Raw genomic sequence first — 27279 nt, 5'->3', positions numbered from 1 at the left:
TGGGGTTGTTGTGAGGATTAAATGAGTTAGCATATGTAAAATGCTTATAACAGTGTGTGTACATATACACCTATTGGCTTTATTATTGTATCTCCAGGCCAGACCTCTTACCTGAACTCCAGGCTTATACCTCCAGTTGCTTACTTGGCATCCTCACTTAGATGTCAAATAGACATCACAAGTTTATTATTCTAAAACCAAATTCCTGATCTACCCTTGCAAACATCACACAACCCCTCCCTCAGTTTTCCTCATCTCATTTAATGGCATCTCCATCCTTCCATTTGCTTAGCCTCAAATGCCATGATCACATCCTTGACTACTCTCTTGTTTTCATATCTTATATCATATCCTGTGGCTCTGCTTTCAAAATATATCCGGTGCGCTTCACCATTATTACTCGTGTAGAAACCTCCATCCTCTCTCACCTGCCGTATTACAATAGCTTTCTAACTGGTCTTCCTGCTTCCACTCTTCCTGCCCCAAACCTCACCCAACAGTCTACTCTCAATACAACAACCAGAGTGGTCTTTTAAAAAACTTAAGTCAGGAGCTACAATTCTGCTGCCTGTGGAAGGAAAACCACATTCACAGAAAGATAGACAAAATAAAAAGTCAGAGGACTCCGTACCAGATGAAGGAACAAGATAAAACCCCAGAAAAACAACGAAATGAAGTGAAGATAGGAACCTTCCAGAAAAAGAATTCAGAATAATGATAGTGAAGATGATCCAGGACCTCGGAAAAAGAATGGAGGCAAAGATCGAGAAGATGCAAGAAATGTTTAACAAAGACTTAGAAGAATTAAAGAACAAACACCTAGAAGAATTAAAGATCAAACAAACAGAGATGAACAATACAATAACTGAAATGAAAACTACACTAGAAGGAATCAATAGCAGAATAACTGAGGCAGAAGAACGGATAAGTGACCTGGAAGACAGAATGGTGGAATTCACTGCTGTGGGACAGAATAAAGAAAAAAGAATGAAAAGAAATGAAGACAGCCCAAGACACCTTTGGGATAACATTAAATGCAACAACATTCACATTATAGGTGTCCCAGAAGGAGAAGAGAGAGAAAAAGGAACTGAGAAAATATTTGAAGAGATTATAGTCAACAACTTCTCTAACATGGGAAAGGAAATAGCCACCCAAGTCCAGGAAGTGCAGAGTCCCAGGCAGGATAAACCCAAGGAGAAACACACCGAGACACATAGTAATCAAACTGACAAAAATTAAAGACAAAAATTATTGAAAGCAACAGGAAAAAGCTACAAATAACATACAAGGGAACTCCCATAAGGTTAACAGCTGATTTCTCAGCAGAAACTCTACAAGCCAGAAGGGAGTGGCACGATATATTTAAAGTGATGAAAGGGAAGAACCTACAACCAAGATTACTCTACCCGACAAAGATCTCATTCAGATTCGATGGAGAAATCAAAAGCTTTACAGACAAGCAAAAGCTAAGAGAATTCAGCATCACCAAACCAGCACTACAACAAATGCTAAAGGAAATTCTCTAACTGGGAAACATGAGAGAAGAAAAGGCCCTACAAAAACAAACCCATAACAGTTAAGAAAATGGTAATAGGAACATACATATCAATAATTATCTTAAACGTGAATGGATTAAATGCTCCAACCAAAAGACACAGGCTCGCTGAATGGATATAAAAACAAGACCCATATATATGCTGTCTACAAGAGACCCACTTCAAACCTAGGGACACGTACAGACTGAAAGTGAGGGGATGGAAAAAGATATTCCATGCAAATGAAAATTAAAAGAAAGTTGGAGTAGCAATACTCATATCAGATAAAATCGACTTTAAAATAAAGAATGTTACAAGAGACAAGGAAGGACACTACATAATGATCAAGGGATCAATCCAAGGAGAAGATATAACAATTATATATGTACCCAGCATAGGAGCACCTCAATACATAAGGCAAATGCTAACAGCTATAAAAGAAGAGATCAACAGTAAGACAATAATAGTAGGGGACGTTTACACCTCACTTACACCAATGGACAGATCATCCAGACTGAAAATTATTGAGGAAACACAAGCTTTAAATGACATAATAGACCAGATAGATTTAATTGATATTTATAGGACATTCCATGCGATAACAGCAGATTATGCTTTCTTCTCAAGTGCACACAAAACATTCTCCAGGATAGATCACATCTTGGGTCACAAATCAAGCCTTGGTAAATTTAAGAAAATTGAAATCATATCAAGCATCTTTTTTGACCACAATGTTATGAGGTTAGAAATAAATTACAGGGAAAAAAAACACATAAAAATCGCAAACACATGGAGGCTAAACAATACGTTACTAAATAACCAAGAGGTCACTGAAAAAAATCAAAGAGGAAATCAAAAAATACCTAGAGACAAATGACAATGAAAACATGATGATCCAAAGCTTATGGCATACAGCAAAAGCAGTTCTAAGAGGGAAGTTTATAGCATACAATCCTACCTCAAGAAACAAGAAAAATCTTAAGTAAAAAATCTAACCTTACACCTAAAGGAAGTAGAGAAAGAAGAACAAACAAAACCCAAAGTTAGCAGAAGGAAAGAAATCATAAAGATCAGAGCAGAAATAAATGAAATAGAAACAAAGAAATCAATAGCATAGATCAATAAAACTAAAAGCTGGTTCTTTGAGAAGATAAACAAAATTGATAAACCTTTAGCCAGACTCATCAAGAAAAAGAGGGAGAGGATTCAAATCAGTGAAATTAGAAATGAAAAAGGAGAAGTTACAATGGACACCGCAGAAATACAAAGCATCATAAGAGACTACTACAAGCAACTCTGTGCCAATAAAGTGGACAACCTGGAAGAAATGGACAAATTCATAGAAAGGTATAAACTTCCAAGACTGAACCAGGAAGAAATAGAAAATATGAACAGACCAATCACAAATAATGAAATTGAAACTGTGAATAAAAATCTTCCAACAAATAAAAGTCCAGGACCAGATGGCTTCACACGTGAATTCTATCAAACATTTAGAGAAAAGCTAACATCCATCTTTCTCAAACTCTTCCAAAAAATTGCAGAGGAAGGAACACTCCCAAACTCATTCTACGTGGCCACCATCACCCTGATACCAAAACCAGGCAAAGATAGTACGAAAAAAGAAAATTACAGACCAATATCACTGATGAATATATATGCAAAAGTCCTCAACAAAATACTAGCAAACAGAATCCAACAACACATTAAAAGGATCATACACCATGATGAGGTGGGATTTATCCCAGGGATGCAAGGCTGCTTCAATATACACAAAACAATCAATGTGATGCACCATATTAACAAATTGAAGAAGAAAAACCATATGATTATCTCAACGGATGCAGAGAAACTTTTGACAAAATTCAACACCCGTTTATGATAAAAACTCTCCCGAAGGTGGGCATAGAGGGAACGTACCTCAACATAATAAAGGCCATATATGACAAACCCAGAGCAAACATCATTCTCAATGGTGAAAAACTGAAAGCATTTCCTCTAAGATCAGGAACAAGACAAGGATGTCCACTCTCACCACTATTATTCAACATAGTTTTGGAAGTCCTAGCCACGGCAGTCAGAGAAGGAAAATAAATAAAAGGAATCCAAATTGGAAACGAAGAAGTAAAAATGTCACTGTTTGTAGATGACATGATATTATACACAGAGAATCCTAAAGATGCCACTAGAAAACTACTAGAGCTAATCAATGAATTTGGAGTTGCCAGATACAAAATTAGTGCATGGAAATCTCTTGCATTCCTATACACTAACAACAAAAGATCAGAAAGAGAAATTAAGGAAATAATCCCATTCACCATTGCAACAAAAAGAATACAATACCCAGGATTAAACCTACCTAAGGGGTAAAAGACCTGTACTCAGAAAACTATAAGACACTGATGAAAGTAATTAAAGATGACACAAACAGATGGAGAGATATACCATGTTCTTTGATTGGAAGAATCAATATTGTGAAGATGACTATACTACCCAAAGCAATCTACAGATTCAGCGCAATCCCTTTCAAATTACCAGTGGCATTTTTTACAGAACTAGAACAAAAAATCTTAAAATTTATATGGAGACACAAAGGATCCCGAAGAGCCAAAGCAATCTTGAGGGAAAAAAGTGGAGCAGAAGGAATCAGACTCCCTGACTTCATACTATACTACAAAGCTACAGTAATCAAGACAATATGGTACTGGAAGAAAAACAGAAATATAGATCAATGGAACAGGATAGAAAGCCCAGAGGTAAACCCACATGCCTATGGTCAACTAATCTATGACAAAGGAGGCAAGGTTATACAATGGAGAAAAGACAGTCCCTTCAATAAGTGGTGCTGGGAAAACTGGACAGCTACATGTAAAAGAATTAAATTAGAACACTCCCTAACTCCATACACAAAAATAAACTCAAAATGGATTAGAGACCTAAATGTAAGACCGGACACTATAAATCTCTTATAGGAAAACATAGGAAGAACACTCTTTGACATAAATCACAGCAAGATCTCTTTTGGTCCACCTCCTAGAGTAATGGAAATAAAAACAAAAATAAACAAATGGGACCTAATGAAACTTAAAAGCTTTTGCAAAGCAAAGGAAACTACAAACAAGACGAAAAGACAACCCTCAGAATAGGAGAAAATATTTGCAAACAAATCAACAGACAAAACATTGATCTCCAAAATATATAAACAGCTCATGCATCTCAATATTAAAAAAAACAAACAACCCAATCAAAAAATGGGCAGAAGACCTAAATAGACATTTTTCCAAAGAAGATATACAGATGGCCAAGAGGCACATGAAAAGCTGCTCAACATCACTAATTATTAGAGAAATGCAAATCAAAACTACAATGAGGTATCACCTCACACCAGTTAGAAGGTGCATCATCAGAAACTACAAACAACAAATGCTGGAGAGGGTGTGGAGAAAAGGGAACCCTCTTGCACTGTTGGTGGGAATATAAATTGATACAGTCACTATGGAGAACACTGTGGAGGTTCCTTAAAAACCTTTAAATAGAATTACCATATGACCCAGCAATCCCAGTACTGGGATATACCCAGAGAAAACCATAATTCAAAAAGACACATGCACCCCAATGTTCATTGCAGCGCTATTTACAATAGCCAGGTCATGGAAGCAACCCAAATGCCCACTGACAGATGAATGGATAAAGAAGATGTGGTACCTGTATACAATGGACTATTACTCAACCATAAAAAGGAATGAAATTGGGTCATTTGTAGATACGTGGATGGATATAGAGACTGTCTACATCCATCTGTCACTCATACAGAGTGAAGTAAGTCAGAAAGAGAAAAACAAGTATCATATATCAATGCATATATGTGGAACCTAGAAAAATGGTACAGATGAACTCGTTTGCAGGGCAGAAATAGAGACACAGATGTAGAGAACAAACGTATGGACACCAAGGGGGGAAAGTTGGGGGTGGTGTTGGTGGTGGTGGTGGGATGAATTGGGAGATGGGGATTGACATGTATACACTAATATGTATAAAAGAGATAACTAATAAGAACCTGCTACATAAAAAATAAAATTCAAAAAAATAAAAAAATTAAGTTGCTATAAACATTAAAAAAACTTAAGTCAGATCATGTCATTCTTTTGCTCAGAAGTCTCCAGTGCCTTCTGATATATTCAAATTGAAAGCCAAAATCCTTACTACCCTCTCTGATCCCATCTCTGTCTATACTCACTCATTTTTCTCCAAACTCACTGGCCTCTTTTCTGTTCCTTGAACATGCCAGGAGGGCTCCCACCATAGGTCTTTACAATTCAACTGTCCCTCTTCTTGAAATTCTCTTTGCTTGGATCTTCACAGCTAACTCCCTCACCTTCTTCAGAACTGGTTTAAATGTTACCTTCTCATTTAATGAACAACCTTCTCAATCGGCTTCAGTCCTGGCCAACCATCCCACTCCCACCTTCAACACTCTCAGTCGTTCTTACTTTGCTCTACTTTTTCTTTGGTATTTGTCACCTTCTAAAATACTTTATAATATACTCATTATTGTGTTTATCATTTATGCTTTGTCTCCTTCTATGAAAATGTACACATCATGAGGTCTTCTGTATCTGTTCGCTGTTGAATCCCAAACTCTTAGGACAGTGCCTGCCACAAAGTAGACACCAGATAGATAGATAAGATACATAGGTAGGTAGGTAGATAGATAGATCCATGTTTTATTTTATTTTTTTTAATTTTTTTGTAAAAATTTATTTACTTATTTTGGCTGTGTTAGGTCTTAGTTGGGGCAGATGAGATCATTTAGTTTCAACATGTGGACTTCTTAGTTGTGGCATGTGGACTTCTTAGTTGCAGCATGCAGACTCTTAGTTGTGGCATGCATGCGGGATCTAGTTCCCTGACCAGGTATTGAACTTGGACCCCCTGAATTGGGAGCACAGAGTCTTACCCACTGGACCACCAGGGAAGTCCCAGATCTGTGTTTTAGAAAGAACACTCAGGAAGCAATATAAAGGATAGTTCCCAGTCAAGAAAGAAAGGAAACTCTTAAGATCCGTGTGATAATCCTTGCAAGAAATGTTGATGAGAAACTGAACTAGAAAAGAGGCAAGAAGGGAGATGAGTAAGTATTTGTTGGTAGAACCAATAGAAATGGATGGCAGTCTTTTATGGGGGCAGAGAGAGAGCAACAGTGGTGAGTGGTGACTTTCAGATAATTTTCCCTTTACCGTTCATTATTTTTGACTGAGACCTCGCTGTAATAAAAGACAGATTAACAAGAGAAAACCAAACAGAAGTTTAGTAACATGTATACCTCGTGTATACATGGGAGATGCCCAGGAAAACCGAGTAAAACTCTCTGAAATGGTCCAGGTCACCACCTGATATACCATTTTCAGCTAAAGACAAAAAAAAAAAAACTGTTAGGGGGTGGGGAGGTCAGTAATGGGAGTTTATCAGGAAAAGTAAGATAAACAAGGGTAAGGTTGTTATACAGAGTCAAGTGTCCTTCTCCATTGATAAGTGTTTCTTGTGACCTAGAGTCATCCTTTTCTTCCTGGTACAGGGAGGGAGATAACCTTACAAATGGAGATTTCCCTTACAAATGTAAATTTCCCTTACAAAAGAGTAAATTTTACTCCATGTTTAGAAATCCTCCAGTATACACTTTTTCTAAAAACTAATCAGCTCAAAATAATCCTTAAGCCAAAGAGGAATATTTTGGGGTGGCATATTCTGCTACACTTCAATTGCCACCTCATTTTTTATTTTTTTTTTCCTGCTACCTGCAGTGGTGAACTAATAGCAGGACTTTGACAAATAGTTGTGATTGGCTGACAGGCTGAAACATATTTTAAAAATGAAAAAAGCAGGAATTCCCTGGTGGTCCAATGGTTAGGACTTGGTGCTTTCACTGCCAGGGCCCGGGTTCCATCCCTGCTTGGGGAACTAAGATTCCACAGCCATGCTGCAAGGCCAATAATAAATAAACTTTAAAAAATGAAAATGAAAAAGTTTAGCTAATCACCTCACCCCCCCAGTATTTGCCAGAATTACAGCAATATTACCGAATCCAAGCTCAGTCTGCTTGCTGCATAACAGGCCAATAATCCAGAGGTGAAGTGTTGAGGCAAGGAATCGCGACTTTATTTGGAAAGCCAGACATCCGAGAAGATGGTGGACTAATGTCCCAGAGTACCATCTTATCAGGGTCTGGAAGCCAGTTTCTTTTATAGAACAGAGAGGGGGAGGAGGTGAGGAAGTAAAGTAAAAAGGCCGTAAGTCTTGCAAAGGGGGAGGGGGTGTGTTAATTTCTTCTTTTCTGCAGCCGTTCACAGGTGGGTAGGGTCAGATTGTCTTCATGTGAGCTGAACAAAGGCACTTTAGTTTAACATTCAGGCAGAGGGGCAGGGTTCCCTGAGGCAGGCTGTTATGTATGCTTACAGCTATTATAGTCATTTTAGTGATTATAATAACAAAAGCAATGAAAAGCAAAGGTTAAAGTAAAAGAAACAGATCCAACATGGAGTCAGATTTTGCTCTTCCCTGTTACACTATGACACACTGCTAGGTGGCCCCCTTCTTCAGAGTGATAGAGTTTTAGCTGGATACATGGTCACTTAGCTAGAAACTGTATTTCCTAGGTACCCTTTATTTCCTAGGTACCCTTTAAACTTCTTTAAACGTGGCTGAGACCAAGTCACTGAAGTCATGCCAAGTGATGAGAGTGGAAGTGATGTGTGCCATTTCCAGAACTTGGCCTTAAAATAGTAAGTCAATGCTCCCATTTGGTCTGGCCCCTGGCCGCTGAAGTGAAACAGGACTATTTTATGACTCAAATATGACCATGAAGATTAAGTAAAATGCCCTTTACAGGTGGAGAAATTTTCCCTTCTTCCCTTCGAGGTTCTGGTCTAATAATTAAATTGATATAAGACAGATTAACAGGAGAAGAACAAAAAAAGTTTGATAACATGTATACTTCCTGTAAACACAGGAGATGACCAGGAAAACTGAATAAGCCTCTGAAATGGCCGAAGTCATCGCCTTAAATACCATCTCTTCAGCTAAAGACAAAAAATTTGGGGAGTGGGAAATCAGTTATGGGAGGTTACTAGGACAAGCACAGTAAAAAAACAAAGGTAAGGTGGTTATGCAGATTTAAGTCCTTGCCTTCTCTATTGATAAGAGTTTCTTATGATTAGAGTCATCCTTCTCTTCCTGGTACAGAGAGGTAGACACTCTTACAAATGGAGATTCACCTTGTAAATGTAAATTTTTTTTTACAAAAGGCTAACATCTACTCAATTTTCAGAGCTTCTCTCTGTGGCTTTTTAAAAATAACCAGCTTAAAATAATCAATATGCCAAGAAGTCATATTTTGGAGTGGCAAAATCTACTCTCCTTCAGCCCTATAAGATGATGGAGAAATAAGATAAAAGGAACCTGAGTCCTTAAATGACCTGGTGGAGCAGAGATGCTCTGCCAGTGACTTGGGAGAGAAATAAATGTCTATCTTCTTTAAACTTCTGTATTTTGGGAGCTGTTTGTTACAAAAACTTAGCCTTAATCCTGACTAATACAGTAGGTAAACTCAGTTGATGTCTTTGTTCCTTAGTGTCCCCCATGATTCAAAGGAAAGATGGGTACATAGAATTGAGAAGTTCTTGAAACACTAGTAAAATAATTCTCCCAATTCTGCTCCTCACGTTGGTGAATGCTTGTTATCTGAATGTGTTAAAGAATTATAGAATCATAAAATGGAAGCAGAGTTAGAATCAGGGCACTCAAGGTGGCTTAATACTTTGGTAAATACTGTGGTATTCATAGTGGGTTAGTAATGTGGCACATCAACAGATATTCTTAATTTTTTCCCATAGTATCTAGTTCTTTTCTTACAGTTTCAATTCATTTTTCTTTTTAGTCTTTTTAGATGTTCTTTTTAAAATAGGCTATTCCAGATTATTTTACTACTTCAACTATTTGGGCGTGCTAATCCTCCATAACTTTTGTGTGTGTTCACTCTCTCTCAAGGTAGATTGTTTCTGTATATGCTTTGTATATGCTTTGTGAACTCATCTTCAGTTGGAATGGTTTTTTCTATAAGGTCTTATGTGCCGTAGAGAATGGTTTAGATTTGCTTTTGTCACATGCCAGTCTGGGACCAGTTTTTATGTTCATTTTCTCAATGTAAATGAGAACTCCTAAACTGGACATGGCACAGAACTGTGTTTTTTATTTTTCATCCAAATACTCTGGGAAGAGACACCCTCCCTTGTGTCTTTGTCACTTCCCTTTCACTCTGGGCATTAAATTTTGTGAGTACCAGCTTTATTTAAGGATTTTGAAACCGTGCACCTCATATTGGGACTTGAACCCATGTCCCAGGACTCGAACCCAGCCTAAACCCAGATTAGGACTGGAACCCATGCGTCTGGGACTCAAACCTGGCCAAAACCCACAGTCTTCCAACTGAGATCACACACGTGGTTTCAGGACTTATGAAGCTCAGGTTCTTGATGTCTCATTGCAGAAAGAATTCAGTGCGAGACAAAGTGATAGGTAAGAAGTGGATTTATTTAGAGAGAAACACACTCCACAGGCAGAGCGTGGGCCATCCCAGAAGGCGAGAGCAGCCTTGAGAGAAACATACTCCACAGAGTGTGGGCCGTTTCAGAAGATGAGAAAGGCCCCAGGGTATGGGGTTGTCAGTTTTTATAGGGGTGGGTAATTTCATAGGCTAATGAGTGGGAGGAGTATTCCAGCTATTTCAGGAAGGGGCGGGGATTTCCAGGAATTGGGCCAATGCCCACTTTCTGATCCTTATGGTCAGTCTTGGAATTGTCATGGAGCCTGTGGTTGTGTCATTTAACTGGCTGATGTGTTACAGTGAGCATATACTGAGGCTCAAGGTCTGGTGGAAGTTGACTTCTCCGCCATCTTGGACCCATTTGGTTCTAATCAGTTTATGTCATGTCCTTGGGCTTTGTCATTCTTTCAAAGGTTGTGCCCTGCCCCCTTCCCTCCTGTTTCAATTTCAGTCCTAGCTTCCTGTCTCATATGAGCCCAAGGCCATATCTCTTGACACCCATCACAACTAATACCATGGCACTTAATGGACTAAGGTCTCTCGTTTTTAGTCCAGTCCTCTCCCTGGGCCACTGTTACTGCTTCAATTTTATGTTTCTTTTTCATTTATGTTGCCTGGGGTATCCTTTCTTTGAATCTCAACTATGTTAAAAACATTGCTTGTTAAATTATGTCAGTCACTTTTAGTCTGTAAGATAAAGGGGTTCTGCATTAGCTTAGTTGGCCACATGCTGGCATGAGATGCCTTTAAGAACTTTTTAGTATTTATTTAGCAGAAAGGCTGAGGTCTTTTTGTTTGTCATTTTGTTCACTGGTTTATCCCCAGCACCACAATCAGAACACAGCATATAGGGATCACCCAACATACCTGTGTTGAATGAATAAATGCTGCATGACAGGATTCAGCCTCTCCTGGACATTCTAGCTCTGGATCCAAATATGCAAACCCCACCTTACAAAACAAGAGTCTGGTAGTCATCCCAATCTCATCTCGTTAGAACACAACTGAGGGCTTGTCAGCCATGACTTTGTCATAGCCTTTGTGAGTTTCTTTCTCTCACCCCAAGCAGCATTTAAGGCATTCCTTTCAACCACATTCAGTATATTCCCTGAAAGGAGGCCTGGTAACTATAATTTTCAATACTCTTGGGTTATATTTTCAGTGGAATTTGAGCTCCCAGTCATGTTATAGTTCCTGGTAAAGGGCCACACCTGGCTGGCCTGTTGCTTGTTCATCTCAGAATGGAAGAGGCCAAAGTCCTTCTATACCTTTGTCCATACACAGTTTCAGGAAAAGAGGATTAACTTGTGGTCAGCAGAGTTAGTACTTTCACTGTGATTGTGAGAGCTGAATCAAAAAACTTTCCACCAGGCAATGAGGGGCTTTCTGAAAGCCTTGAAATGAAGAATGGATCAGACTGGCCCCTAAGACTTCCTGCAACTAGGGAGTATTGCAGCCACCCAGGTGCTGAAGGTGTCATAGTTCTCTTACTCCCTCCTATATGAGGGCCTTTCACCTCTAATGATCCAAAGTACTGTGTAAAATATTTAAGCCAACAGGAACATGTTTTATTGTGTTTTACATTTTATAAAGCTTTCTGTACCATTAACAGTGAGGCAATCTTAGATTTGTATTGGCTCTGCCACTTACTAGCTTTATACCTTTGGCAAGTCGACCTCTTGGAATCTGTTTTTTTCATCACAAAGTGAGGTTAACAATACTCATTTTATGAGGGTAGTTATGAAGATTAAATAACATAATGATTGTGAAACACTTAGCACAGTACCTTGCACAAATAGACAATACATTTTTTAAAATAAATTTATTTATTTATTTTCAGCTGCATTGGGTCTTCGTTGCTGCCTGCAGGCTTTCTCTAGTTGTGGCGAGCGGGGGCTACTCTTCGTTGAGGTGTGCGGGCTTCTCATTGTGGTGGCTTCTCTTGTTGCGGAGCACGGGCTCTAGGCATGCAGGCTTCAGTAGTTGTGGTGCACGGGCTCAGTAGTTACGACTCGTGGGCTCTAGAGCACAGGCTCAGGAGTTGTGGCACACAGGCTTAGTTGCTCCACGGCATGTGGGATCTTCCTGGACCAGGGCTCGAACCCATGTCCCCTGCTTTGGCAGGTGGATTCTTAACCACTGTGCCACCAGGGAAGCCCAATATATTTTAGGTACCTTTATTTCTGTCTTCTTCCCTATCCAGGCTCAATATAGAGACAAATACTGCATAGAACTCCTTTTTAAACCTGTGAAACTCACTTCTCAAGGACCACAGACTTGAACGTGAAAGTTGCCTGTACACTGAAGTGTTATAAATCAAATCCTATTTTAAGTATACAGAGGAGCTTTTTGACAGAGTCTCTATTCCCTAAAAGTTACTGTGGGTTTGGCATCCTGTTTAATGTGATTGGGGCCAGAGGAACTGAACTACGATGACATGCAGATGCATCACTGTTCTATGGAAACAGTGTCTGACTCAAGATGGGGTTAAGGAGAAAGGCGTGATAGTTCCTGTTGAGAGGGATGGGAATGCTGATCCACTGAGCTGGCTGGTGAGGACGGAGAGTAAGAGATAAGGAGGTTAGTAACAGAGATAAGGAGGTCAGGGGGAAGAAACTCTGGATCAACTGAGAACCTGCTGGAAGAACATTAAAAACAGACAAGAGAAAGAAAAGAGAAAACACCCAGGATAATAGCTGTCATCATGAAAACTCCCATTTCTTAAGCACCTGTTAGGTGACATGCCCAGGCCTGGATGCTTTATCAACATTTAACTTAACCTGTCACTCTCCAATGAATTGGGCATTCTTATCCCCATTATTGATGGGAAAACTGAAGCTTCAGAATATTGCAGTCACTTGGCTATTAAGTGGTGGGGTCAGAATTGGGATCCAGACACCAGTACCGATTTTCTTTCCATGAGGTCTAGATGCCCAGGACCATGACGGAGCCTTGTCATAGGGTCCCCGAAAGCTGGTGAATGTTTTTTACATAAGGCTGAGAAAGGAGGAATTAAAGTTGTGGAGAAATAACAATGGGCACCCTTCCTCAAACAGGGTGCAAAGATTGGTAGCCGACTTGCATCAGACTCTTGGATGTGATCTTAAATGTGGAGCTTGGCAGAGAGAGGAGACTGGGAATGGTTCGCTCTTTGAAAGAGAAATAAAACCCTTCTCTTTGATCCCTCCAAATGTTGACAGAAGAAAATTACCCAAAGCGCACAGTAGCAGGAACCCACCTGAGTATTGTCATTTTATCACAGGGGCTTACTATAAAGGAATCGTGTGCTGAATCTTGAAGAAAATGTAAATAACATCCTTTCTCCAATTTATCTTTTCTATAAATCTGACTTTTCATATCTTAGATTTTTTGACTGTAAATTGAAACCATAAAGAATAGATTTTAAAATATTTACCAAATGTCCTATTTATTTTGAACAATATTCAACACCATGAAATTACAGTGTTGGGAAGATCTTTGGACACCTCCTCAACATTTGTCATAATGACTTGATTTGTAACTGAAAATAAAGTCTTAATTAAAAAACAATTTTGGGGGGGCTTCCCTGGTGGCGCAGTGGTTGAGACTCCGCTTGCCGATGCAGGGGACACGGGTTCGTGCCCCAGTCTGGGAAGATCCCACGTGCTGTGGAGCGGCTGGACCCGTGAGCCATGGCCGCTGAGCCTGCGTGTCCGGAGCCTGTGCTACGCAACAGGAGAGGCCACAACAGTGAGGGGCCCGTGTACCGCAAAAAAAAAAAAAAAAAAAAAATTGTTTTTGGAACATCACTTTTATTTTCAAAACTTAAAGTAAATTGCCAATCTGAATTCAGCAGTTTTTACCCTAGCAGGCCTGGAAACAATGTGATATATATTTAATCCCAAAGAATGCCACCCAGTGGTAACAGTGGTACTGGGTTTATGATTATGGTTTCATTCGTTTTGTGCTGAAGGGCACGACCATTTACAGAGCTGTCCTATAAAACATGTCGTGTACTAGTCACCTCATGTTATCAGCATCCTCCTGGAGGAATAGTGGATTTTTTTCCAGTTCATGCTGTGCAATCGCTTCGTCATGCGTGTGAACTTTGCAGGATGTCAAGTGCCCCATTAAAAATGAGTGGAGTATTTGAGGGGCTCCTGCAAACCCTCTAATGATCTTCCCCTTTGAACAGACAGCATTTTATTGTGTAACTTACAAAACAACACAGAGCCTGGCATAAAGAAAGCGGAAACCTGGCATTAAACCAAGAAAAAACCTGGACCTCAGTCTAAGACCTTGGGAACCATTTAAGTGTTGCAACAGAATTGTTTCTTTGAGTTACATGGGAACACTGACAGACTAGGAAATCCTTTATAATGTGGAGTTTGGTGCTAAGTCTTATTCTCAGGTGGAACCCAAGCGAAGATCATTGTACTCACTGTTGGGCCATATCCTCTGTTTCCTCAATAGCACTGTGATCCCCCCTGGTCAGTCACAGTGTGGGAAAACCCCTCCTTCAGCAGCTGCTGTTATCCCCAGTGTTATCGATATCACCACTACTTGACGTTGTTGTGTTTGTTTCTTTTCAGCTGAGCTTTCATAGTACTCCAAAAAGTAGAGACTCAGCGTTAGAAGGTTCCCTAGAGAGCTTAAACCTCTTTTCTTTTTCTTTTTCTTTTTTTCAGCTTCACAGGTGTACAACTGACAAATAAAATTCTAAGCTATTTGAAGTGTACGTCATGATGATTTGATATACATAGACATCGTGAAGGGATTCCCACCATTGAGTTAATTAGCACATACATCACTTTACATATTCATCTTTTTTTTTTTTGGTAAGAATATTTAAGTTTACTTTCTTAGCAAATAGAATACAGTATATTAGCAGCTTTAATCACCACGTTTTATATTAGATCCTCAGACCTTATTCATCTTATAGCTGAAAGTTTATACCCTTTTGCCAACCTCTCCCTGTTTCAAACATACGCACCCACCCAAGCCACTTTTCTGGCAACCACTTTTATACTCTCTGTTTCTATGAGTTTGACTTTTTTTTTCTTAAGATGTCATGCATAAGTGATACCAGGCAGTATTTGCCTTTTTCTGTCTGACTTATTTCACTTAGTATAAGTGAAAGCATATTTCACTTTTCACCTCAAAGTCCGTCCATGTTGTCACAAATGGCAGTTTTTCTTCTTTCTCATGGCTGAATCATATTCCATTGTATATATACCACATCTCCTTTATGGATTTATCCATTGATGGCCACATAGGTTGTTTCCATGTCTTGGCTATTGTGAATAATGCTGCCATCAAGATAGAGGTGCATATAGCTTTTCAAATTAGTGTTTTTATTTTCTTTGGCTATATACCCAGAAGTAGGATTGCTGGATCGTGTGGTGGTTCTATTTTTAATTTTTAGAGAAACCTTTGTACTGTTTTCCATAGCGGCTGCACCCATTTACATCCCCACCAACAGGGCACAAGTGTTCCCTTTCTCCACATCCTTGCCAATATTTGTCATTTCTTGTCTTTTTGTTAATAGCCATTCTAACAGATTTGAAGTGATACCCCTCATTGTAGTTTTGACTTGCATTGCCCTGACGATTAGTGATGTTGAATACTCTTCATGTACTTGTTTGCCATTTTTATGTCTTCTGTGGAAAAATGTCTATCCAGATCCTCTGCTCATTTTAAAATTGGACTTCTTTTTTCTATTGGGTTGTATGAGTTCTTTATATATTTTGGATATTAACCCCTTATCAGGTAAGTGATTTGCAAATATTTTCTCCCTTTCGGTAGGTTGCCCTTTAGTTTTATTGATTTCCTTTGCTGTGCAGAAGCTTTTTAATTTGATGTAGTCCTTCTTGTTTATTTTTGCTTTTGTTGCCTTTAATTTTGGTGTCAAATCCACAAAATCATTGCCGAGACCCATGTGAAGGAGTTAAAACCCCTTTCGATAGCCCTCTTCGAGTTGCCTGTGCTGACAGCAGCCTCAACCTACACCTGAGTGAATTTGTCTTCGTGGCCTCTTCTGGCTTTTCTGAGGCTATGAAAGGGGCAGGACCATCTATGATTAGCATAGAGATGTTAATGATTTATTAAACATCTGATTCTTAGACGGTATCCCCAGGGTAAAGATAGCCTGGGGCTTATTGATTTTCATGGCTTTCTGGTTATTTGGAAGAGGGCCTTTTTTGACATTATGTGGGTTTTGTAATTTCTATTTAAGGGTGTATTGTACATCTGGGTATATTATTGTTGTTGTTTTCATTTTAGACAGCAAGTAATATGAGCAAACAACATGGCTTTCATGCTGTAAAATTGTTAGTTTATTAAAAGTAACATCTGACACTTAGCTTTGAATTATTTATGTTTTTTCATAAAGTGCTGACAATTATAACAGGACCAGGACCACAGTCTGGTTCAGGAAGGTCATTGACTCTTCTGCTTTTCTTGCCCTTAGGGAAGTTGCAGACAGCATTACCTTTATCATGACTTGTCACTTTCTACATACTGACTACTTACAGGTGCATTACAACTATGGGAGGGAGAAAGGGAAGCAATACACCTCTTTCCTTGTGCCTTGGGATCAAAGTGTTCCTAAATTCTGACAAAGGCTTACCTGTCAGAAGAGGCAGAATGTCAAGGGCCCATCCCAAAATATTGAGTCATTCCATGGCTCCTTGGTGGGATCAAGAGACCAGTCCCCAAACTTCACAATATAACTGATTATACTTGGTCCACATCAGACTCAACTTGTATCTTGGCTTATCAATCTCGTGTTCCTCATTCAATCACTGGTACCTTCAGGTTATTTTCTGGCTCCTCCCTTGTCTATCCCATTTTAGCTTGACATCACAGGTACTCTGTTCCTACTCTGCTTCATCCACCCAGCCTCAGGACCACCTGTTACCTTCCTGGACCACTGACTTTCTCCTGAAAGAGAGGACACAAGTGACCCCTCATCCTTCTTGTTCTCCATACTCCACATATTGTCACTCCCAAACTTGATCCAAGCTGAGTGCTTGGACACTGCTTGGAATGAATGGCCCCTAACCAGAAGGGAGATTTAGAAACAAATACAACTCTCCAGTGAAAGCTGAGGAATGGGATTGTATTTGGGGCCCACCTACCTTTTTGTCTCCTCCATCACTGTGATCCAGAAGTCTGCTTCTGCCAGCCCTGCTTCAGCCTCCTTCACAATTGCAAGGAAAGAAATCTATGGAGGGGAAAGAACATCCCAGCTATGGGACATAGCCTGAAGATAGGCATAGAAGTGAAACCAAGAAGGTATGTTCGGTGAACTGGCTTGACCAGAGTTCACGTTTAAAGTTGGAGAGTTTCAAGTAGGAGGAAGATAAGTGAGGTAAGAATATTAAAGACCATTATTAAAGAATTTGGAATTTGATAGTTAAAAAATCATTAGCAATATTTTTATGATATTACTGATTTTTAGGATAATCATTTATTGAGTAAAAGGGTGTAAAAAGCTCCCACTATGATGTCAGAGTGTTTATTTCCCTTGAAGTTCTCTCAATTATTGCTTTCTTCATTTTGAGACTGTGTTATTCATTGCAATACAACTTGAGAACTGTTCTATCTTTCTTGTAAGTTGACTTTTATCATTATATAGTGATCTCTTACCTGAAATGATGAACTTTAAATGATGAATTTAAATCTACTTTGTATGATATGAATACTGTAACACCAATTTTTTCTTTCTTTGTTTTTTTTTGGTTAGTGTTTGCCCCTGAGTAAAATATTCTCTTTGCTTTTGGAATATCTTAGAGTTTTTTCTCCTGCTTTTCCAACCTATCTTCACTGTGTCTTTCTCTTTTTCCTTTTTTTCCCCTCCTCCTTCTGATTACACTGAAACTCAGGCCTTGTGTGTTTGTGTACCTGGATGCGTATGCTAACGTGTATGTGTTGCTACTTACTGTTATCGTAGGAGAGTTTATCTCATGGCTTTAGCTGTGACCCTATCTTTGAAGCTAGATTTCACACCTTCTCTCCAGTCTCATATTTCTAACTGCCTTTCAGCCTATCGCCATTCTCTTCCCTTCAAAAATGAAACTCTTGCCCTGTATCATCCACCCCATTCTCTTTTTTCTTGGGCTTGAAGCCTTGGAATCATCTTCTTTTCTCCTTCATTCTCTATATTATGCTGTCATAAATCCCTTGACCCTGGCTGGAATGCTAACAGAATCTCAACAGTAGGTTCACTGGGAAGGAGCAAAGCCAGAATTCGGGCGGACGGGTAACTAATAGCAGCCACCTTACAGATTATCTTCGGTAATTCTCTCTCTTACTCTCAGTTTTTACTCCTTTGAAGCCCTGGATTACAATAACTATCCTGGAAAGTTTTCCAGTGCAAGATTCCAAAATTCTTAATCAGGGTCTTTTTGGTAAAAATGACATTCAGTGAAAATCTCTGGCAACATTTTCCCCGATTGGAAAAGGAATTGAGAATCAGATGAAGATTCTGGGAAGCCATGACTTCAAAATGTGTAAAGCATGTGTTGATAGCTTGTGAAAAGGGATGGTAGGAAGTGCCTGTCCCAGTGAGGATAACTTTTTTCCTAATTAGAATATTGTTTCCAAGTTCTCCCTGAACCCCACGGTGAACTTTAAAAAAGAAAAATTCTTCCTAGAAGATTTTCCATTATTTTTTCTCTTTTCTGTATGAGCAGCATGGATGAAAGGGTTCTGTGATTGAGTTGAGGTTCACATCTAACTATTGTGCCATGACAGCAGGTATTGAGCATCACTATCGGTTGCCATATAAGGAAGCTAGTGGGGTTTGCAGTTTTAAATGTTATTGTTTTTCTCTAGAGTAATATCCCTGCAATCCCCTTGGCTATCTCTCTCAAGTGATATAAAATGCCCTGACTTGTGTGAGAAGTCTCTAACCTTTAGAAATCCTCACCTAGCTTTCTTTTACTGGAGAATTGGTTTTCATTCTGAGAAAATGCTCCTTCCTTTTACTCAACAGTGAACTGAGAGCCCTTAAATAGAATGAAGGGAGATGGGAGAGGGGCAGGTTGAATTTGCCACTCTGTCTCCCCAGGAGAATGAGGAATCTAGTTCTCTGGAATCTAGAGTTTCGAGTGTCTGTTTGAAAGGGAAAAAGGCATTCCTTGGTTATTGTGACCTATTTAAACATTCTGTGGAAGTTGCAATCATTTGAGGTTTTCTAAGAAAGGAAAAAGAAAGTCTAAATATAATCCTAAAAGGCAGTTAACCTGATAACAAAGCACACCCAGTTGCAGAGATTTTCTCTGGAAGTTGGCAAAATAGGCAAAAATCCTCCCTGGCTATTACTGACTGTACCTGCTGCTACACTTTATTTCATGCTGTCTCTTCCTGTGGTCCTCTTCCATGTGGGCTTCCCCAAACTTCATGCCCAGGGGCACATACATCCTACTCCTCCCATCTGGAAAGCTCTGCTCACTTCTCCCCAAGCTTTCCTCCCACCTGCCCTCAAAAAGCAGCTTGAGAACACTTCGCAGAGATACCCTGAATGCCGGCTCTTCCATTATGCCCTTAGTTCTTTCTCCCAGCCTCCCAACTCTTAAAGCCTGTTAGCAGTGTTTCGCATCCATTGTGCTCTAATGTGGGACGGCAGAGAATGCAGGGCCAGGCTCTCTGACCAGTGGTAGGGATGGATTTCTCCTGGTCCACCCACACTCTGCCATTCAGTCTGCCAGCAGAGGCTGGTGGTGCAGGCCAACCGTGGAACTACAGGAGCCTCATCTCAGCCCAGCTGAACAGATGCAGCCTGCAGCAAGCAATGCATTGTCATACTTCCCTGTCCTTGACCTTTATGAACATTTGACTCCATCTTTTCTCCCTGGTGGCAGGTGTTTCCATAGACTTTGTGCTTACACATATTAAAGAGTGTTGCTTAGTTGAAAGAAGATAATAAGTGCAGCTAACAATTATTGAGAGCTTACAGTGTTGTAGACATTCTTATAAGCATTCATTTAATGTGTATTAAACTCATTAACTCATTTACTCCTCCCAACAATACTATGAGGTAGGTATGATCCCATTTTATGGTTGAGTAAATTAAAACACAGAGAGATTAGATTACTTTCCTAGGGTCACACAGCTCATAAGTGCCAAAGCTCAAGCTCCTAACCCTGAGACTATGGTCACTCTAGGCTTTGGGGTCATACAAGATATGCAGGACTTAATGAACATTGACTGCACTTATGAGGAAGTTCAGTCATCTCATATCTTCATTACACTTGATTTGAAGCAGTGGCTCAGAAAGAAAGTTTAGAGAGCTTAGAAATTTAGCTCTAGGTGAGACCTTAGAGGTCATGTTGTCAGGGAACCTGAGGTCCTGGAGCAGTTCAATGAGAGTCCTGTGTACTTCATCTCATCTGACCTGGATCTTCCTGTCAAGGCTGCCAACAAGAATGAACGGGGAGCACGGCGTCGTTTGTATTGTGTATTCACAATGTTCCAGGTGCCAAACAGAATTCTCAGGAAGTGGAAGTTTTGCCCCTCTGGGGCTTTCTATACTAGGATATGGCTGTGGTTTTAATGTTTTGGTTATTCAAATCATGAGAAGGTAAATAGGTACAAGAATTAAAAACTTTATTTTATATAAAAGGGAAACTTTGAAAACTTAGATTCAGCAGCTAACTTTTATTTAGACCTGCCATTGCATCTAACATAAAGTTTGTTCACAATCTAAATCTGAAACTTTCAGGATTGTTTTAATAAAATATGAAAAAGTAATTTGTCATATGATCTATAAAAGTGTGAATTACCCTGGAGATTAGCAGGTAAGTTTCTGTAGTAATTAGGTGTGCCAGAAATAATTCCCTCCCTCTCTCCCCCTCTTCCTCCCTCCTTTTCTACATTTATTTGCATTGCATCCTGGCCTCTCATGTCATTCTTCTGGGATTGTCTAATGTAATGAATTTCTCTTCCTCTACCCTGGAAAGTACCACTATTTCCATTATCTCATGGAGCTATATGTGTGTGCGTTTTGTTGATCTTGTGGTATTTCAAAGAACTATGAAAATCTCAAATCGGGAACGATCAGGGAAAGGGAATTTTTTTTTTTTGTTAGTTATCTATTTTACCCATATTAGTGTATACATGTCAATCCCAATCTCCCAATTCATCACCCCCCCACCCCTCCACCTTCCCCTCTTGGTGTCCATAACCTTGTTCTCTACATCTGTGTCTCTATTTCTGTCTTGCAAACCAGTCCATCTGTACCATTTTTCTAGATTCCACATATATGTGTTAATATACAGTATTTGAGGAATCTTAATGGAACAATTTTTTCTCTTGAACTGAGGGTTAATCAGGATCCTTCTCTCCATAATTTTTCAACTTCTTGATTGCAATTTTTTTCCTTATCCATGAGTGCACTCTCTGGACTTTGATGAAATGAGAGGCTATCTGGTGAAAAATGCAAATTGACCAGCAGTCATAAACCTGCAGTCATAAGCCAGCAGTCATAAGCCATTCAAGTCTCTGTTTTTTCACTTGCCAGCTCTCTGGTCCTGGGGAGTTATGAATTTTCACTAAGCCATCTGTAAAATGGAGACAGTAACACTTGCCCTACCTACCTCATCAGGGCTGTAGAGTGTATCAAATTAGATAAAGAGAGTGGAAAATCTTTTAACAAGTCTTAGGTTTTATTTTGAAGAAGGTGACAACTACCAAGTTTTGGGTGCCAGGGGCCATGTGTGCTGTGCACATTATTGTTATTTCTGCAACAAACCTAAAATGTATATATTTTTTTATAGATGAGAAAAGTTGTCATGTCTCCTTAGTGTTCTCTAATCTGTGACATATCTTCAGTCTTTTTTTTGTCTTTCATGCCCTCAACATTTTTGAAGACAACTGGTCAGTTACTTATAGAATGTTCCCTAATTTGGAATGGTCTTTGTTTTTTCGTTATTACATTGAGATTATGTCTTTTTGTCAAGGATACCCCTGAAGTGATATTAACACATTATATCAGGGGCCACATGTACGAATATGATTCATTAGTGTTGATGTTAGCCTTTATCACTTGGCTAAGATGATGTCTGCCAGATTTCTCAACTGTGAGACATTGTTTTTCCCTTTGCAGTCAGTAAGTATCTTCTGGGGAGATACTTGGAGACTATGCATATATCCCATTTCATGTCATACTTTTGTCCACTAATTTTAGAATCCATGGATGGTTCTTGCCTGCAACATTTATCACTGGGTGTTTGTCTACTGGTGATCTTTCTATTTCCCATAATTTCTTTTAAATTTATTAATCGACATCCATTGCAAGAAGGAGCTGTCCCTTCTCTCCTGTTTATTTATTTAATTTTTGCTTTATATTAGTATGGACACAGGAATCATAATTTGATACCATCATTATTTATTTTGTTGCTTAAATTGAACCAGCTTTGGCCTTTGGGAGCTCTTTCAAGTTGCTTCTCTGCCCTTTCAACATGCCCCCAATTTTATTTTTGAGCATGTTCTTACTTGGAAGAATAGGTAGTTCCAGACCATCTTCAATTTTCCTTACCCTACCCCTGGACTCAACCATTTTTCTGGGGTTAATTCTATAGCCCTGATTCCTTTTATTGAGAAATGGTATTCTGAACCAAGATCTGGGCACCAGTATGCTTATTGCTACAGGATGTCATTGTTTCTATAGAACAATAGACAGTCAATAGAACTAAGAAATTTATACATTCATATTTATTTCTGCATCTGTTCATATCTATACATATTAAAAACCATGTATTCTTACCTTACTCAGTACCACAAGTTTCATTCTAGCTTTTCTCCTCTCCTTATATGTAGCTTTTATTGTTGTTTACAGCAAGAAACCTAGCTCTTATTATCCACAATATATTTACTTAATTTTTAAAATCTTAGTATACATATAAAGTAGTTTCAGAATTATCAACCCATACTAACAGAATACAGAATTTTGTGTACAGTTTTTTTTTTTTTAGGTTTACAGTGTCCAGTCAAAATACTCTTTTCCAAAAATACTTAGTTTATTCTTTGCCACCCCCTTGAGTTTGGTTTTTAGTCATTTATAATACAGTTAGGTTCATTTGTTACTATTTGTATTCCATTTGAGGTCCCCATCACATTCTGGTTGATATTTATTTATTTATTTACTTTATTTATTTGATGTGAAATATTACCATGTGTATTAATCAGTGTTCTCCAGAGAAACAGAGCCAATAGGAGATTGTGTGTGTGTGTGTGTATGTATAATGAGGAATTGGCTCACACAATTATGGAGGCTGAGAAGTCCCATGATCTGCTACCTGCAAGCTGGAGACCCAGGGAAGCCAGTGGTATAATTCAGTCCATGTCCAAAGCCTGAGAATCAGGAGAGCTGATGGCTTAAATCCCAGCTGGAGGGCAGAAAAAGATGACATGAGATGTCCCAGCTCAGTGTTAAAGAAGGAAAACAGGAGTGAGTTCCTCCTTCCTCTGCCTTTTGTTCTATTCAGGCTTTCAATGAATTGGATGATACCCACCCACATTGGGGAGGGCAATCTACTTTACTGAGTCCACTACTTCAAACGTTAACGTCATCTGGAAACATCCTCACTCAGAAATAATGTTTAATCTAGAGACCCTGTGGGCAGTCAAGTTGACACATAAAATTAACCATCATACTATGGTTCTAAGAATCAGAACAATGCAAAGAAGCATGGCTTACTCAAAGAAGTTTGGCTTCCTCACTCATCGCCATTTTTATTCTCCATTCTATCCATTCTTTTCTCACCTACCTCTGCTAGGTAACCAATCTCAATTAGCTTCTGCTTAATCTTCCTATATATCATTTACATGTGCACAAATGAGCAGATACATGTGTATTTTCTCATATTTCTTCTTTTTTACATGTAAAGTGGTACTATAGATACTCTTGTACTTTACAGTTTTAAAAAAATAAATTTATTTATTTTTGACTGCGTTGGGTCTTTGTTGCTGCGTGCGGGCTTTCTCTAGTTGTGGCGAGTGGGGGCTACTCTTCATTGCAGTGGCTTCTCTTGTTGCAGAGCACGGGCTCTAGGTGTGCGGGCTTCAGTAGTTGTGGCTCACGGGTTCTAGAGCGCAGGCTCAGTAGTTGTGGCGCACAGGCTTACTTGCTCCGCGGCATGTGGGATCTTCGTGGACCAGGGCTCGAACCCGTGTCCCCTGCATTGGCAGGTGGATTCTTAACCACTGTGCCACTAGGGAAGCCCTGTACTTTGCTTTTTAAAAATCTGTTAATAGCGTATGTTGGAAATCACAGAGATCTCACTTTTTTTTTTACTGCTGCATAGTGCTCCATTATATGAATGTACCATAGTTTATTCAGCTGTTCCCCTATATATGAGAACTCCTGTTGTTTCCAACTTTTTTGTTTGTTTTGCATATTTTTAAATTGAAGTATAATTGCTTTACAATTTTTCAGGTGTACAGAAAAGTGATTCAATTATACATATACAGTAAGTCCCCTACATATGAACGAGTTCCGTTCCAAGAGTGTGTGTGAAAGTCCAATTTGTTTGTAAGTCCAACAAAGTTAGCTTAGGTACCCTACTAACACAATTGCCTATATAGTACTGTATAGGTTTATAATACTTTTCACACAAATAATACATAAAAAACAAACACAGTACAGTAAAGTACACAAAACACAACTACTTGTAGAGGATGCAAGCACATGACAACGTACACCAGACATGTGAATTAACTTATGTGATGGGACATGCGAACACACGTTCGCATCTTTGAAAGTTCGCAACTTGTAGTTCGTATGTAGGGGACTTACTGTATATATATTCTATATATATTCTTTTTCATATTCTTTCCATTATAGTTATTACAAGGTATTGAATGTAGTTCTCTGTGCTATACAGTAGGTCCTTGTTGTTTATCTATTTTATATATAGCAGTTTGTATCTGCTTTTCCCAAACTCCTAATTTATCCCCCCCACCCCCTTTCCCCTTTGGTAACCATAAGTTTGTTTGCTATGTCTATGAGTCTACATCTGTTTTGTAAATAAGTTCATTTGTATCATTTTTTAGATTCCACGTACAAACAATATCATATATTTGTCTTTCTCTGTATGACTTACTTCACTTAGTATGATAATCTCTAGGTCCATCCATGTTGCTGCAAATGGTATTATTTCATTCTTTTTTTATGGCTGAGTAGTATTCCATATATATATATATCACATCTTCTTTATCCAGTCATCTGTTGATGGACATTTGGGTTGCTTCCATGTCTTGGCTATTGTAAATAGTGCTTCTATGAATATTGTGGTGCATGTATCTTTTCAAATTAGAGTTTTCATCTTTTTTGGATATATGCCCAGGAGTGGGATTGCTGGGTCATATGGTAATTCTATTTTTAGTTTTTAAGGAACCTTCATACTGTTCTCCACAGTGGCTGTATCAATTTACATTCCCACCAACAGTGCAAGAGGGTTCCCTTTTCTCCACACCCTCTCCAGCATCTATTATTTGTAGACATTTTGGTGATGGCCATTCTGACCAGTGTGAGGTGACATGTCATTGTAGTTTTGATTTGCCTTTCTCTAATAATTAGAGAAGTTGAGCATCTTTTCATGTGCTTGTTGATCATCTGCATGTCTTCTTTGGAGAAATGTCTATTAAGGTCTTTTGCCCATTTTTTGATTGGGTTGTTTGTTTTTTGATATTGAGCTATATAAGCTGCTTGTATATTTTGGAAATTAATCCCTTGTCAGTCTTGTTGTTTGCAAATATTTTCTCCTCTCTATAGGTTGTCTTTTCATTTTGTTTATGGTTTCCTTTGCTGTGCAAAAGCTTTTAAGTTTAATTAGGTCCCATTTGTTTATTTTTGCTTTTGTTTCCAATACTCTAGGAGATGGATCCAAAAAGATATTGCTGCTATTTATTTCAAAGAGTGTTCCACCTATGTTTTCCTCTACGAGTTTCATAGTATCTGGTCTTATATTTAGGTCTTTAATCCATTTTGAGCTTATTTTTGTATATGGTGCTAGAGAATGTTCTAATTTCATTCTTTTACGTGTAGCTGTCTGGTTTTCCCAGCACCACTTATTGAAGAGATTATCTTTTCTCTATTGTATATTCTTGCCTCCCTTTTTGTAGATTAATTGACCATAAGTGTGTGGGTTTATTTCTGGGTTGCCTATCTTGTTCCATTGATCTATGTGTGTGTGTGTTTGTGCCAGTCCCATACTGTTTTAATGGCTGTAGCTTTGTAGTATAGTCTGAAGTCAGAAAGCATGATTCCTCCAGTTCCAATTTTCTTTACCAAGATTGTGTTGGCTATTCAGAGTCTTTTGTGTTTCTATACAAATTAAAAAATTTTTTGTTCTGTGAAAAATGTCGTTGGTAATTTGATAGGGATTGCACTGAATATGTAGATTGCCTTGGGTAGTATGGTCATTTTAACAATATTGATTCTTCCAATCCAAGATCATCGTATATCTTTCCATCAGTTTTTGTGGTCTTTGATTTCTTTCATCAACATATTATAGATTTTGGAGTACAGGTCTTTTGTACCTCCTTAGGTAGGTTTATTCCTAGGTATTTTATTCTTTTTGATGCAGTGGTAAAAGGGATTGTTTCCTTAATTTCTCTTTCTGTGTTTCCAACTTTTTGTAATTACAAACAATGCTGCAAGTGACTAACCTTGGGCATACATTTTTTTTCTGACTGTTATTGGAAGTGTATCTGCAGAGTAGATTTCTAGAAGTGGTATTACTGGGTTAAAAGGTAAGTGCATATGTAGTTTTGTTAGTTATTGTCAAACTTTCCTCCAGAACACTGCACCAGTTTGCATTACCACCAGCATTGCATGAAAGTGTCTTTTCCTGATAGGCTCACCAACAGATTGTGTTCTCATACTTTATAATTTTTTCTAATCTAAGAGGTACAACATGGTATCATAGTATTATCTTAAGATTATTTCTCTAATTATGAGCAAATTTGAAGATTTTTTTATATCTACTTTTGGTGAACTGTTCATGTATGTTTCCCATTTTTCTATGGGGTTTTGTTCCTTTATCCCTCATTTATTTAAAAGAGTTTGTCATATGTTAGTGTTATTAGTATTTGCTTGTATATGTTCCAAATATTTTCTCCCAATTTGTCAGTTGCCCTTTGACTTTATTTATAGTG

The 27279-nt window shown here is 38.7% G+C and overlaps 1 long non-coding RNA gene across 1 annotated transcript in view; it reads left to right on the top strand.

The window, feature by feature from the left end:
- The window catches only part of LOC137223407 (uncharacterized), a 72789-nt gene extending 55678 nt beyond the window's left edge, over positions 1-17111 (top strand). The window contains exon 4 of the long non-coding RNA XR_010942857.1: positions 17017-17111. This is a non-coding gene — a long non-coding RNA (uncharacterized lncRNA). The remainder of the gene's footprint in view (positions 1-17016) is intronic.
- Positions 17112-27279: the final 10168 nt, after the last annotated feature.

Source organism: Pseudorca crassidens, chromosome 4 (genome assembly GCF_039906515.1).
Source record: "Pseudorca crassidens isolate mPseCra1 chromosome 4, mPseCra1.hap1, whole genome shotgun sequence".
NCBI lineage: Eukaryota > Metazoa > Chordata > Mammalia > Artiodactyla > Delphinidae > Pseudorca > Pseudorca crassidens.
This window is presented reverse-complemented; position numbering and strand designations above follow the sequence as displayed.